This window comes from Cryptomeria japonica, chromosome 8 (genome assembly GCF_030272615.1).
Source record: "Cryptomeria japonica chromosome 8, Sugi_1.0, whole genome shotgun sequence".
Lineage (NCBI taxonomy): Eukaryota > Viridiplantae > Streptophyta > Pinopsida > Cupressales > Cupressaceae > Cryptomeria > Cryptomeria japonica.
Genome location: NC_081412.1, coordinates 741,080,632 through 741,095,274, shown reverse-complemented (window position 1 = coordinate 741,095,274; position 14,643 = coordinate 741,080,632). Strand labels below are relative to the sequence as shown.

Genomic DNA, 14,643 nt, shown 5'->3' with positions numbered 1-14,643 from the left:
GAATGAATGAATATCTTAAATACAACAAAATAACACACAAATCAACACAAAAATTTGTTAACTCAAAATTCGAGACTCAAATCTCCAACTGTAAAAATGACCTTTGTCAAGTTTGCATCCATAAATCTATTCCTAAACAATGAATGAAAAACTGATATAATTGAAACCACTCACTATAAATAGTAATAATAAAACTTAAATATTCATAATAATAACATAAACTAAATTTTCTCAAAAATATACTATTTATAATCTTATTTTTATTAGATAAAAACACACTAACAATAAAATAATAATAATAATATCAAGAAAATGACACGGATATGCAATTTTCACTATTTCTTTATGTGATCAGGGCGGCCTTTACTTGATCGGGAGTTAATTTGCCGGCCCGCATAGTTTGCTATGACGGAGGCTGATCTTATGAGTTTCTGGGTATGCATACTATAGGCGATAATCATTGGTTATGTAGTCGTTCTCATCTAGCAATGCGGGGTTGTAGGGCCTTCGAAGGAATGTTTTGCTAACTGGATCCTAATATTACAAGGAGTGCTAGTTTAATTCAAACATCGTCCATCCCACCCTTTCTTCATGGTGAGCCTCATAGACGTTGAAGTGCCTGTGAATATGATGTAGGAATATTTGTTCAATCGCATTCGATGCGGGGGCTTCGTTTGAATTGAGGATTGTGTTGTAGAAGGAACAGGGGAAAATTGGGATTTGTTTAAATTTCATAAGTGGGCTTTAAGTCTACAGAGGTTATTCGCTCTGAATGCCTCCTCTATTTCTCATGAGCTTTCTTTTGACTTCTTACTAATTTTATTTTGAATCTTTGATTTCAGGGTTTTTGATCTCTGAATATCTTTTAAAAAAGGTGAGTTATTATGGTCTCATTTGCTTTAAATACTACAGCTTAGTTTGAATGTGTAATTTTACGTTCAGCTTAGTTTCAGATCAATAGTTGAATTGTTAAAAAAAAAATGTAAGTGATTTTTGTTTGGACATTTGAATTTAAGGGTTTTGAGAAAGGAAAGAGAATTCAAACTTTACTGTTGTTGAGCAACCGGTGCATTCGATCTTCTCCTACTGTGAGACGGAGGCATATTTTGAGAAGAGCGGATTCAGGTTTGTATATATACAATTTAATCTTATTCATTGAACATTTATATGTAAATGTTCAAAGTGGCCAATGGTATTGTATCTGAAAAAGTATAGAGTTAGGGGAGTGGTTAATGCATCTCTAATACAATGGGCTACATGGATAGCGAATTTGACATGCTTTGACCGTGGTAAAGCTGTTAAGTTCGTCAATCAAAATGATTTAGTAAAACAAGAGATAGCTTTTACATGTATCTCTCAATCTCATTATTTGCAATGTCAACAGAGTGTGATTACTTTCCATTTTTTTGTTTTGGACTTATTTGTTATCAACCTGCATTTTCTTTTTATCCAGCGTAGTTTAGTTTTATTTTGCCGGGCTAGCAAAAGGACCATCAACATCTTCTTGGAGATTTTGTGGACTTGCAGAGGCTTATATGCTTAAGTTGGAGGTTTCTTAATCCAAAGGAACCATGAGTTTGAAGAGCCTCGTGTGGTCTAGCTATTAAGTTGTGCATCCAAAATTGAAAGATGGTGGAAATTCTTCAAACGTTGTAAAAGAAATAACTACTCTAATAGTAGGAACAACATGGATAACCACCTCAAATAAAATGAAGCAATAACATAAGCAATTCGGTTGGATGATGAGATCTTATAGAATTTGTAATAATTTAAAATTTTTTAAAACAAAAGGATTGGAGGTAATCAACCTCACGAGGATCTCTTATGTTTTCTAAATCTTGGCATAATCTGAGGGTATTACCTTCTCTGAACATGGAACAAGTTTCTGAAATCAAGGGTTCAATATGCATATTATGGCTAACTCAAATTTGACATAAGCTGGACAGCTATCTTAACCATTGAGAATATCTTTGCCATCTCTCCGATCTATACAATAATAATTCCCATTTCTAATGCTTCCAATTGTTCTGATTGGTTTATTCTTGGTTTAAATTTATCTTTTTAAGTCATGCAACCATGTGAAGAGCATCTTTCAGCTTAAGTAATCTGGTTGTTAGTTTGAATAATTGATAAGCATATTTTTTCATTTCCAGGTAGTATCCTTAAAAAGAAGCATAAGGATGCCTATATCTTTGGGCAAATGCAATCCATCTTTTTTAATATTTTTTATGCTGGTTTTCTAAGATTGAATCTCATATAAATTTACTGTCTTTGTTCCTACAAATTCATTTTGCATATATATAGATGTATGTGTGTAATATTTATATATTTACAAATGTATGAATGCAATATTTGTATACATATACAGATGTTTTGTTTGCTGAGATTGTTGAATTGTTGTGATTCACACAGAGCTTGGCCTTTCAAAGTTGTGTAGTCAGAGAGACGGACATAGGCCTGTGCGTTTCCAGGACCATTGGGAGAAGAGTTCTGTGTTTTGTGCTCTAATGAACAAGTTCTGTACATAGTTGTCTCTGTGCTACACTCCATAGCCATCAGTGACCCATATAATGCAACGTTATGTTTGCATTGGAAATTCTAAACCCTAAAGTAATGCTCTAAACATCTTAATTCTAGACTTATTTAGGTCAGTTAACATTTCACATTGTGAGACAGCAGGTGGAGGAGTTTTTTTTTGCTGAGGATGGGGGCTGGAGGTGTTAGAGGGTGTCCAGTCACATATGGGTTAGAAAGTAGTCATGTATTGGCGAGTTTGAATTTAATTATTGGTACCATTTGTTTTGGATGACCTTTCAAATCCACTTGTCAAATGAAATGATATGAAAACTTAAGTGACATTTGATCTACCATAAAAAAATTCAAGGAATACAAGTTAGCCTCAACAACTACTAGGTTCTCTTTCACATATAAATTGATTGTAAACTCAAAGCCAAATACTCAAAAGTACAAAATTTCTTGTGGTTTCCACCTATTTTAACCTTTAATCAGCCTTAAAAAAGTTTCATTTCATTGCTAAACAGGTATCCACCTCAGAGTTAAATCATAATCTATTTATGATAATAATTTACATTTTCATATTATGGTAGGAATGCATAACAATATTCACCACAGCACGGGAAAACCAAGCTCTAGAGAAAGCCTTGGGTGTCATTTGACTGCAAAATATTGTGTCACTTTAAAGATCAATAGAAACCATAATGTATGTTTAGTCTCTCTGTAATCTACTTATTATAGTAATATTGTAATATTGCTATAATGGTCTTTTTAGTCGTTTTATTTTCTTTTTAGAATGTTTCTTTTCTTGTTTTAGTTCTCAATCATTTCCACTATGGAAAGATCCTCTTGTAGTATTCTATATAAGGAGTATTCCTCTCCTTATTTAATTCACTCAATTACCATTTCATGGTTTAAGAGCCGAATTATATTTTTTGGTGAATTTTTAAAACAAAATTTGTAGTTATTTCCTAAACAAATTTGTGAAAGTTTTTTAGACGTTTTTTTAAAAAATCGTGGGATTTTTCAGGAAGAAATTCTAGTGTTCATTTTTTATTTTTCTTTTGGAAATTTTGGGTTATTGGTCTACAAAAATTCGCGGGTTCGTGTATACAATCGCGCAAGAGTTTCTAGAAAGAAGAATCACGGATTTTTTTTGTGAATCACGTGCCTTCCTTTGCTAATCATGGCACATTCTACTGCGAAAATTGATGGTGAAATCCGTCAGTTTAAATTAGTTCATTACGGGTTTCTTTTTTGTGAGATCTAAGGGTTTTTTTTCTACGCAACAACATTTGGCATTTGTGTGTGATGTTTGGTGTTTTTTTGGTGATGCAAAAAGGGCTTTTGTAGGCTCGCACCACCTCTGTCCGAAGGTTTTCCATGATTTGGGTGTGTTTTTTGGATACTCGTGGGGTTTCTACAACAAAATGCAACAACTCTTCTTCTATACATGAGTGTTTCTACAACTCGCCTTTTTTCTTTGTAATTTTTTGCACGATTTTTGTCAAAGTCGTGGGTTCTTTGGTTACATTTGGTGCGGTTAGGGTTTTGTTGCAAATCAGATTCCTCAAAGCTCTTTCAGACAGTTTTTATTAAACGCCTAGGGTTTTGATAAAAGAAAATGGTGGTATTCATTTTTTGAGCTGATCCTAGGGATTTGTCCTAATTCGGGTTTGTCTGTTTTTTGATAGAAAAATCAGATTTTTTGCATATTGTTGACTTTGACCTCGTTGTTCATGCCTTTGTAAAATGGGAGGGATGGCATCTCTGACCAACATTATGTTGGAAGGTAATCATTGCTTCAATCGTAAAAATTACAACACATGGTCACCATTTTTGAGTACTGATGCCTTGACCGGATTGTCTTGGGTACATACAACCATCTCATTGCTGCATGCAAAGACCAGGTCAAGTTTGATAAGTGTAACTGTGAAGTGGTTATGTTGCTAAAATTATTAGTTGCCGATGAGAAGCTTCCAGAAATACCTTTTGGCAAGTTATTTGCATTAATCTGGACTTATCTGAAGCATCGGCACGAGACGTCAGACAAGGGCAAAGCATTCTTCTTGAAGAACATGTTCTTGACTATGATGGACAACAATATGTCTTTGTAGGATCATCTCATGAAGATCAAAGATATTCACAATCAACTGGAGGCCATTGGTCGCAAGATGAAAGAAGAGGATATGGTGGTTATCACGTTGAAAAGCTTACCATGATCTTATGAAAACTTCATCGAAACTCTCAACATTACGTCCACCAATGTTGACTTAAAGTTTGATGAATTGGGCAACAAGCATTTGCAGTAGGACAAGTGGAAGAAGCAGTTTGGGAGTAGCAGCGAGACAACCAGTGTGGAACAGGTGTTTATTGCCAAAGATATAGGCAAAGGCAAGTCCTCTTAGCAGAAAGGACAAGGCAAATCTGAGGAGAGTTCCAAGAAGGCTATCACATGTCATTATTGTGGTAAGCTTGGCCACATGAAAAAACACTACGGGAAGCGGTTGGTTGATTAGAAATCCAACTAGGGAGAGTCTCAGCGAACGGCCGATGTTGCAGAGTATTTTGAGCAGTAGTCTACATTTTATGCTTTTATGACCCAAAGACTAGCATATCATGTCAAATCTTTTGCGTGGTACATTGATTCATGAGCTTCTCACCATTTCACACACATGAGAGATTGGTTCACGGAGTACAAGGCTTGCTCCGATTCAGTGATCTTCGGCAGTGGTGAAGAGTATACAGTTGTTGGCAAGGGCAACATTTAGATTACATCTGGTGGGAGAAATCTCATATTTCTCCATGTATACTTTATTTTGGGCATGGAGCTCAATCTGCTCTCTGTGAGTTAGATTATGTGACACTGCCCGAAGTTGGATGTCATCTTCAGTGCACATAAGCTGCACATTGTTGACAAGGAGTCCAAGAAGACAATTGCAGTTGGGCTTGAAGATCATGGATTGTATTGGCTGGTTGATACTAGAGAGTGTAAGGAGCATGTAATGGTTGCCAAGAGTTCATCTATCAGTACTCTTTGGTATTAGTGGTATGGGAATCTCAACCTATCATACCTCTCTCAGTTGGCTCGGGAAAATCTGGTAGAAACACCAAAGTGAGCCCCAAATGAGTATGAAATTGTATGAGGATACAATTTGCGATCCTACATTTAGCTCCCCCTTTAACGGGAGTATGCCTTTATGCCCATACTCTTGATAAGTTACAAGATAGCATCAAATAAATAAATGATTATTTACTATAATAAAGGATATATATAGATCATACATGCAATCACAAAATACTAATAGATCATCTATTTATCATTATCTTGCACACCAGAAATAAATGAGATCGCTATGGTCTGCAATATACAGTGGTTTCTGAACTGATCAATCTATATGCTTGATAGCTGCTGTTTTGTAACCTGATCTCTTGTTTTATGAGTGCTGATTTGCTTCTTGTGTTTCTCCTTGATCAGAAATCTCTTATTCTTCGATGCTATTGAATTGGTTTCCTTTTGATACGACTGTCTGATTTGATTAGATGAATACAGCTTGCAGATTACAGTGATGCTTATCCTTGATCAATACCCCCTTGGAAAGGCCAATATGTGGTATGTATATCTCAGCTGGAGATTGGAGAGTGACGACCTTTCTACAATCACATCCCTTCAAAATCTGTCCTTTGCCTTTTCACACATAAATCGCTGTAGTTTGGTGAGATTGCACCTTATTAAGGTTTAATAATATTTTTGACAAGTCGTAGTGGTAATAATGTGAGATTGTTGCCTTAACTCACTTACTTCTTAATCATTAATGATATCATACGAATATGGCCTGCTGTATATTCACCGACCTGTGTACTAGGGCGGGGGCCAGATCGATCACCTTTCCTTTGCTGATTGTCTAGATTTGATTTTAGGTTTCAGGAAAAAATGTGAAGTCTTATCAATCAAGACAATTTTCTGAATCCATTTATTTATTTATAATATGACAGCTAATACTGTTATTATATTCATTATGACCTGATTGGGGTCATGACATTTATGAATGAAATCTTGTAATGAAGCAACAGGTAATGTTGCTGATTGGAGTGCAGTTTTCATTCAGGGAAAATTGTGAAGTCTTATCTATCAAGACAATTTTCTGAATCCATTTATTTATTTATGATATGTAGCGAATACTGTTATTATATTCATTATGACCTGATCAGGGTCATGACATTTATGAATAAAATCTTGTAATAAAGTAACAGGTAATGTTGCCGATTGGAGTATTTTTTCAGTTTTCATTTATCTCTTTTTAAGGACATTTACAGAGCACAATGCATAGAAAAGATTGAATAAACTAATGTGCATTAAACAACACTTCACCACAAAACTCTTCAATATGCGAATTGCATATAATCTAAAAATAAGATGAAATAGTAAAATACAAAATATGCAGACCTGGAGTAGCAAATAACTGAAGTTTATCATCAGCATAACTGAAAACTCTTGGGCCTGATCATTGCATTCTTCAAAGGACTACAAGTTAGTATGATCTCCTGTACCATATACCAATGTCCCTGCTAACTCAGACTTGAAGAAGCTGATCCATGAACTGCTGGAAGGTTGCAAAGTGTGGGAAATGACTTCTGGGAACTCACTACAGCACTTGAGCGCTCAGACTCTTCAGGGGCGATTTGTTTATAAAATTCCCTAACATCAAATGGCACCCTCTAACTGCTGGAATCATTCCAGATTAACCTCATAGCATCAAACACCTAAATGAGAGGTATTTTGACAGCCCAATAAGCAGCTTTTACCTCAGCAAATTCCCATGTACAAGCTATAGGAAGAGTATGGCCCTGTCCTAGGGTGGTTTGGCCTAGAAAATTCAAATGTTCACCAAAACTTGCAAATAACCTACTGATTTGAGTCGCCCAGCTGAGGAAAGAAGAATGGATCAATACCCAGAAGCACAAGATCAATATCCACAGAGTTATGAACCAAAACATGGGTCTCTGTGTAGCTGGAAAATGTACGGCCAGATTGGAAATTTCCACCAAAACACTCTAAATACAAACAACACTCCAAAAGTCTTCAAATCACCCCAAAAACTTTGAAGGCTACTCAAATGACTTAATAAATCTTCATTTTTGGAAACCCAGATCAACAAAACCTCAACCAAAATTGTGTACTCTCCAATTGAAACAATAACCCAGCTAGGGTGGGTCTTTCACTACTGAAACCAGACAAATTGTAGAGGGTTTTCATCCTTAAATATCCCAAAAGAACCCCAATGTTCATTTTGATAGCATCTCAATATGTGTGCAAACATAGAATGCTAAAATGATAGCCCAAACCCCAATATATAGAACTTGGAGGGAGAAATTAGGGCATTTTAAATCTTCAAACATTTCATTTCTTAGAAAGGCCCCTATATAACCTTTTTAAAACAACTTATGTCTTCCTTGGCTTAGGCGTCCTCTTTGGAGACTCACTTTTCGGAATATTAATCACGCAAGTTAAAAATTTCTCTTAAAACACTTAAGTGAAAATATAAAATATAATTCCCTTCACCTTAGAAAATTTCGCCATGGCATCAGAAAAGAGAGCACTTCACATTGAAGTGGAATTGAAACTGAAGCAGATGCCAAGTGCCAGCACTTACTAAAAATAGCATATACTTAAAATAGCACTGTTGTCAAAACCCATTGAAATTTAAAATTGGAGCCCTCCACAAAACACTGAGTCCCCTAACCAACTTCAAATAGCCTACACGAACTCGGGAATAGGCTAACGGAAAGCAAAGCTGACTAGGTGCAAGAAGGTGACATTACAATCCTCCGTCCCCAAGATTGCTTGTCCTCAAGTAATTACAGGTTTGGATGCTGTAAGATCTACTCACTCTCCCAAGTAGCATCCTCCACTTGTAAGTTCTTCCACTTCACCAAGTATTCTCCGATAGTCCTCTCCTTAAAGTATGCTCCTTGAAATCAATCACTGCATTTGGAATCAATATCAATTTGCCTTTCTCATCCAAATGAGGCAATTCTAAAGAAGAAATCACATTATGCCCAAGTGTCTTCTTGAGGCATGATACACAGAAAACATTATGCACCACCTCGCTACTCTCAAGTAGATCAAGCTCATATGCCACCTCTTTAATCCTCTTGGAGATTCGAAATGTCCCATAGAATCATGGCTTCAACTCCTCTGATCCACTTTTCTTAAGAGTGGATTGTCCGTAGGGCTGCAATCGCAAGTAGATCATGTCTCCTACCTCAAATGCACACTCAACACAATGTTGGTCTGCATACATCTTCTGCTGATTCTGAGCATGCTGGATGTTATCCCTCAAATGCATACTCAACACAATGTTGGTCTACGTTTATCTTTTGGCCTTAGGTACCTTGCTATCTCCAAAAAGTAAATCAATGAAGCTAGGAGCTTCATAACCATATAATGCCATGAAAGGAAACATCGTGATAGTCATATGGTAGGTGGAGTTATAACAATACTCCCCCAAATGTAACCACTTAACCCACACCTTCTTTTGCCGTGAAACATAGTTGTATAGGCATCCTTCCACCCATTTGTTGACAATGTCAATTTGTCCATCTATTTGGGCATCTCAGCTAGTGCTAGGAGTCAATTCTTTCTCACTTAATTTAAACAACTCTTGCCAAAACATGCTCATAAGCTTGCTGTCCTTGTCATTGATTATTTTCTTTGGCATCCCATGAAGTCTAAAGATTTCATTGAAAAATAAATTTGCCACATGAACTACTGTAAATACTACTGAAATGGCATAGAAATGAGCAAATTTAGTCGGCCTGTCCACTACCACATAAATACAATCCTTCCCTTTCCTCCTCGTAGGGGATTAGTCTCGCCTAAGCTCGCTCCTTCCTGAACTCCAACTTGGCAATGAGTAAGACCAAGGTAAGGCAGGTTGGGCACTGGGCTGGGTCGCGGGGATACCTTTGTCGTAGCAAAAATAAAATACAATCTTTCCCTTGCACTTTGGGAAGTCCTGTAATAAAATTCATGGAGATACCTTCCCATTTTTGAGTGGGAATAGGTAGGGGGCTGCAGTAGACCAGCTGGGTGAGTATGTTCATTTTTATTTTGTCGACATATTTGACATTCATGAACATACTTAAGAATCTCATTTATCATCCCTTTCCATGAGAATCTATCATGGATCTGCCTAAAATCCAGGATGGCCAGCCATAGGAGTATCATGAAATGTTTTTAGAACCTTCAACTTAAGCTTAGATTCAAGAAATAACAACAATATGTCCTTATAAAATAGAAGCTCATCCCTTACCTTGTACCTATCATCTTGTAAGGAACCATCTAGAATGCTATTGGCAAGGGTGTACTTGGTATATTCAGCAAGCATTTGCTCTTTCCAATCTGCTGTTATCTCTGTTAGTGAGCACAAATGTGGCCTTCTTGACAAAGCATCAGGCACTACGTTTATTTTACCTTCAACATATTTAATGTCAAAATTATAAGCCTACAATTTGCCAACCCATTTGTGTTGTCTATCATTAAGATCCTTTTGATTAAGGAAGTATTTGAGGCTGTTATGATCAGTCTTTACAATGAATTTCCCTCCAACAAGATATTGTCTTAATTTAGCCAAGCATGCATAATGACTAACATCTCCTTATCATAAATGAAGCAGCTCCTTTCTCCCCCTCTTAACTTCCTACATTCTTAGGCAATTGGGTGTTTATTTTGCATAAGGATAGGCCCAATACCATCCCCTGAAGCATCACATGTAGAACACAAGATGCCATTGAGAGGGGGGTGAATCAGTGGTTTCCAATCTTATGCCTTTTAGTCCTAAGTGTGAGTACCGGTTAACATTTTAAAGACCAAGTAAACATACCGGTGAGATAAGGGAAGAGATCAAATGAAAGCACACACAAAGGTACATCACATAACACCGGATATACGAGGAAAACCCAACATGGGAAAGACCTCGGTGAGAAATGCTGCTGGAGTCTACTACTCCAATCCAGCCTCACAAATAAAATTGAATACAAAGTTTAGGGCACCAACCCAAGGAGCACCAACCTTTGATTTTAGGGCACCAACCCAAGGAGCACCAACCCCTGATTTTAGGGCACCAACCCAAGGAGCACCAACCCCTAACTGTTTATGGGCACCAACCCAAAGGAGCACCAACCCCTGCACCGAGCACCAACTCAGTGATCTACAATGAGTGTTATCAAATCAATACAATGGTAATAACCCGGTTACAAATGAATTCGGTAACCTCTGTATACACTTCACCTTGCCGGTTCAACTCTTCTCTGTCTCTCTGCTTCTCATCACTGCTTTGCCTTACCGGTTAGATCCACCACAATCTGATTCACTGTTTCTGCTTTAACAGTGAACCTCTTTCTCTCACTCTGCCTTTGAACTCTGTCCCTAACCAGTACAGTCTCTGTCAGTATAACAAATAGTTATGCTCTGTAGTTGCTTTACCCTCTACAACCTCCTACCGGATCAAACACTATCGGTACACTTCTCTCATAACTCTGTGACAGCTCACGGTGACTGTCTCTTATCGGTTAAGCTCCTCTTACCAGTTAAACCCTTCTTCCGGTTCTCTCAAGCACTTAGTCGCTTCAATGTTCTTCAATGAACTCTCTGTTGCACTCTCACACTCTGATCTTCAATATCCGGCACCACAGCATCTGGCAGCATCAATCAACTATGATCTTTGATCTGCACATTTATCCTTGTGCTTTCTCGCCAAAACATAACTTCAAACTTGGTGCGCTAGGGTTATTTCATCGACCACAAGGCATATCAAATCATATCTGATCTGCTTGGGGATTGACAACCTGCAACAAATCAGATAACACGCCATCTTCCGATCCTTCCTGTGCACGTTTACTATACTTAGCAGTCTGCAACCTGTTTGTCGGCCTTGACCTTGTCAATCACCATAAATGATCTCACGGTTGCCTTCACCAGATCCGATTTGCACTTGGATATCCCGCATCGATCATGATGTCAAGGAATCAGATCTTTGTCCTTTGATCTGTCTTGAGTCGCATCCTTCTGCTCTCGACCCGTGGTTTACGCAATCGACATTAATGTCGACCTACTCACCAACTACCTTGTTGATACACTCTTTACCTACCTCTGCATGCTTGCCACCTGGAAGCCACATGTCATCTTTGTCGGCATCCACCTTAGTCCACTTTGTCGGTTCAGGCAAAGGCACCGACCAAAAACACACAACCGGTGTATACCTACCGGTTATCCTTCATATTATGTGGATTTATATTCTGCCAGTTAGATCACATTAGCCCGGTCACTACAACAATACACGTCCAGAGTGAGTCACACCATACACATCATCATCCGGTGAGAGCCTTTCACCATTGCCTCTTTGGTCTCTTGTCGGTTGACATCCTTACCGGTTGACATTAACATGTCAACAGTCTCCAATGCACACTTTCTATCATATCGGTGGCACGACAACACAGACATCAATCATCAACAGGCATCCCTGTTGATATTAGCATTCCGGTAACTTCATGTTTGCAAATGCTAAATCTTACCTTCATCTTCATTTGACGGTTCTCCTCTCAATCGGTTTGCCAAGGTGGCAAACACATCACTCCTTATCCTACCTTTTTTGTCCTGGTAGCTCATCATGCCTTCTCTTGCTGATCCGGTACACATCTCTAGTTTCACATGCTGGAGGCTTCCTCATGTTCCACTTTGGTCATTCGGTATGAGCCTTCAATCACCTACCTTTAACTTCTTTGTCTTATACCAGAGTATTATCACTTACCGGTGGGAGTAGATGAACAGTTGCACTCAACCTGCCAATCATCTGGTGAGAGTGGATCCTTGTCACCTGTTGACAAATAACTGGTGGGAACCGGTTGTCAATGCATTGCTCTTTGCTTTCTGTATTGCACCGATATGACTTCCCTGTTTGAGCAGATACATCTTCAACCAAACATATAACCCAATAGACATCCCCTTTGTCTACCTTACTAACTTGCAGCAGCATAGTTTCTGTCAGTCTTCTCTTCATCTTGTGACAGCATCTTTATCCTGTGGGAGTCCTGCTGTTTCACATCTTGCATACCGGTTGTACTGCATATTCTTCATAAGTTCAACCTTGCTTGCTTACCGGTCACATGCTTACCGGTTGGCAACAACACACTGCCAACATATCACTCACCGGTTGGCATTGCCATAATGCCAACTGTCTCCAATGTCTACTCACCGGTTAACACCAACTTATGTCTCCAACACTAACTTGTATACCGGTGACTCCAATGACCAGTTGACATCCCATACTTACCGGTGACAAGCTATACCGGTAACATGCTATATCGGTTGACTTCAATGACAACACAATGCCAACATCACATTCGAGCTCAAATGTCCTAGAGAAATTCGGAATAGCCAAAACAGGGTATGCACTCATCAATTGTTTTAAGTTATCAAAATATTTCTGCGCTGATTTAGACCAAGTGAAATTGTGAGTGGGACAGCCAATTATGAAAACCCTTTGACAAACCTCTTGTAGAAATCACATAACTCAAAGAATCCTTTCAATTAAGGATTGCTTTGGTTTTTTCAAGGTCCAAACTAACCCCCTTAGAGTTGATTATGTGTCTAAGATACATAAAAACTCAGTCATTCGAACTCACATTTTGACTCTTAGCAAATAATGATTCACCCTAAAACCTCATCCAAATGCCTCAAATGTTCTTCCCAAGATTTGCTGAAAATTAATGTCATTAAAGAATATCAATACAAACTTATGTAACTACTTGTTGAAGACTTAGTTCAACAAGACTGAAAAGTAATAGGTGCATTGGTCAACCCCAAAGGCATGACTAGAAACTCAAAGTGGCCAAAGTGACATTTGAAGGCTGTTTTCTGAATATTCTCCTCTCTATCCTGAATCTGATGATATCTCGATCTCTAGTCTATTTTGGAAAAAGAGATTGCTCCATCTAGCTCATCAATGAACTCATCTATCTGTGGAATTGGGGTACTTGTTCTTAATTGTTTTCTTGTTCAATGCGCTATAATCTATTCACATGCGCATGCTTCCATCCTTATTTACCAAAACAAGTGAAGAGGCAAATGGACTCTTACTTTGTCAAATTTACCCCATCTCCAACAATTCCTTGATAGCCTTCTCAATTTCATCCTTTGTCTCTTAGGATGTTTGTATGGGGTGGTAATAATCTATTCATATGCGCATGGTTCCATCCTTAATCACCAAAACAACTGAAGAGGCAAATGGACTCTTTGTCAAATTTACCCCATCTCCAACAATTCCTTGACAGCCTTCTCAATTTCATCCTTCTGTCGCTTAGGATGTTTGTATGGGGTGGTAATAATAGGTTTTGCCCCATCCAACTCAATCGCATGCTCAATGCCTCTATTAGGAGGCCTACTCGGAGGAATGCTAATACAGATGCAAAAGCATATGGATTTCAAAGAATCGATGTTGTTCAATTAATCAAGGAGACAAAGCTCCTTTAAATAGAGTTACAAAGACGATGTTTCTAAAAGAAACAATCGTTAACTAGAGGCGAAATTAGAAACAACTTAAATGACCATTAATAACACAAAGAGAAAGATATTATTCTAATACCCTCCCTTAATGGTCATCGTTCTAACTACCAAGAGAAATAACAGAGAAGGTTACCCCCTTCTTCTCAGAACACGCTACAACAGAAGACGAGCCTGCCACTAACTCTGCCACTTGAGATGAGTCTGCCACCAACCCTCCCAGAAACTGCAAAACTTCTGGAGATACAACAACACCAACCGTCCAACCTGATGTTGGAGAACTGTTCCTCTTTGTAACTAGAGACACACCAAGAACAGCTGTCACGATTTTGAGGAAAAAATCGGCAAACCCTCCAAACTATTGCAGATGAGCAAGATGCCTGAAAATAGACTGCAAATAAGAGACTAGTGCAGATGTTTGCACAACAACTCCAGGTGCGACGAAAAACAGACTGCAACAAAGTACAATTTTTGAGGAAAAAATCATAAACCCTCCCATGATTTTTTTTACAGGGACAAAAAATATTTAAAAACCCACAGATAATTTTTTAGGACAAAATTATCTA

The 14,643-nt window shown here is 38.0% G+C and overlaps 1 protein-coding gene across 2 annotated transcripts in view; it reads left to right on the top strand.

The window, feature by feature from the left end:
- Window positions 1-350: 350 nt before the first annotated feature.
- Window positions 351-14,643, top strand: part of LOC131061435 (protein DEFECTIVE IN EXINE FORMATION 1) — a 192,739-nt gene continuing 178,446 nt past the window's right edge. Inside the window, exons 1-3 of one of the 2 annotated variants that reach the window (XM_057995125.2) lie at window positions 351-594; window positions 843-874; window positions 1,017-1,125. The gene's annotated coding sequence lies outside the window, so the exon portion shown is untranslated. The other variant, XM_057995126.2, reaches the window with a different exon arrangement.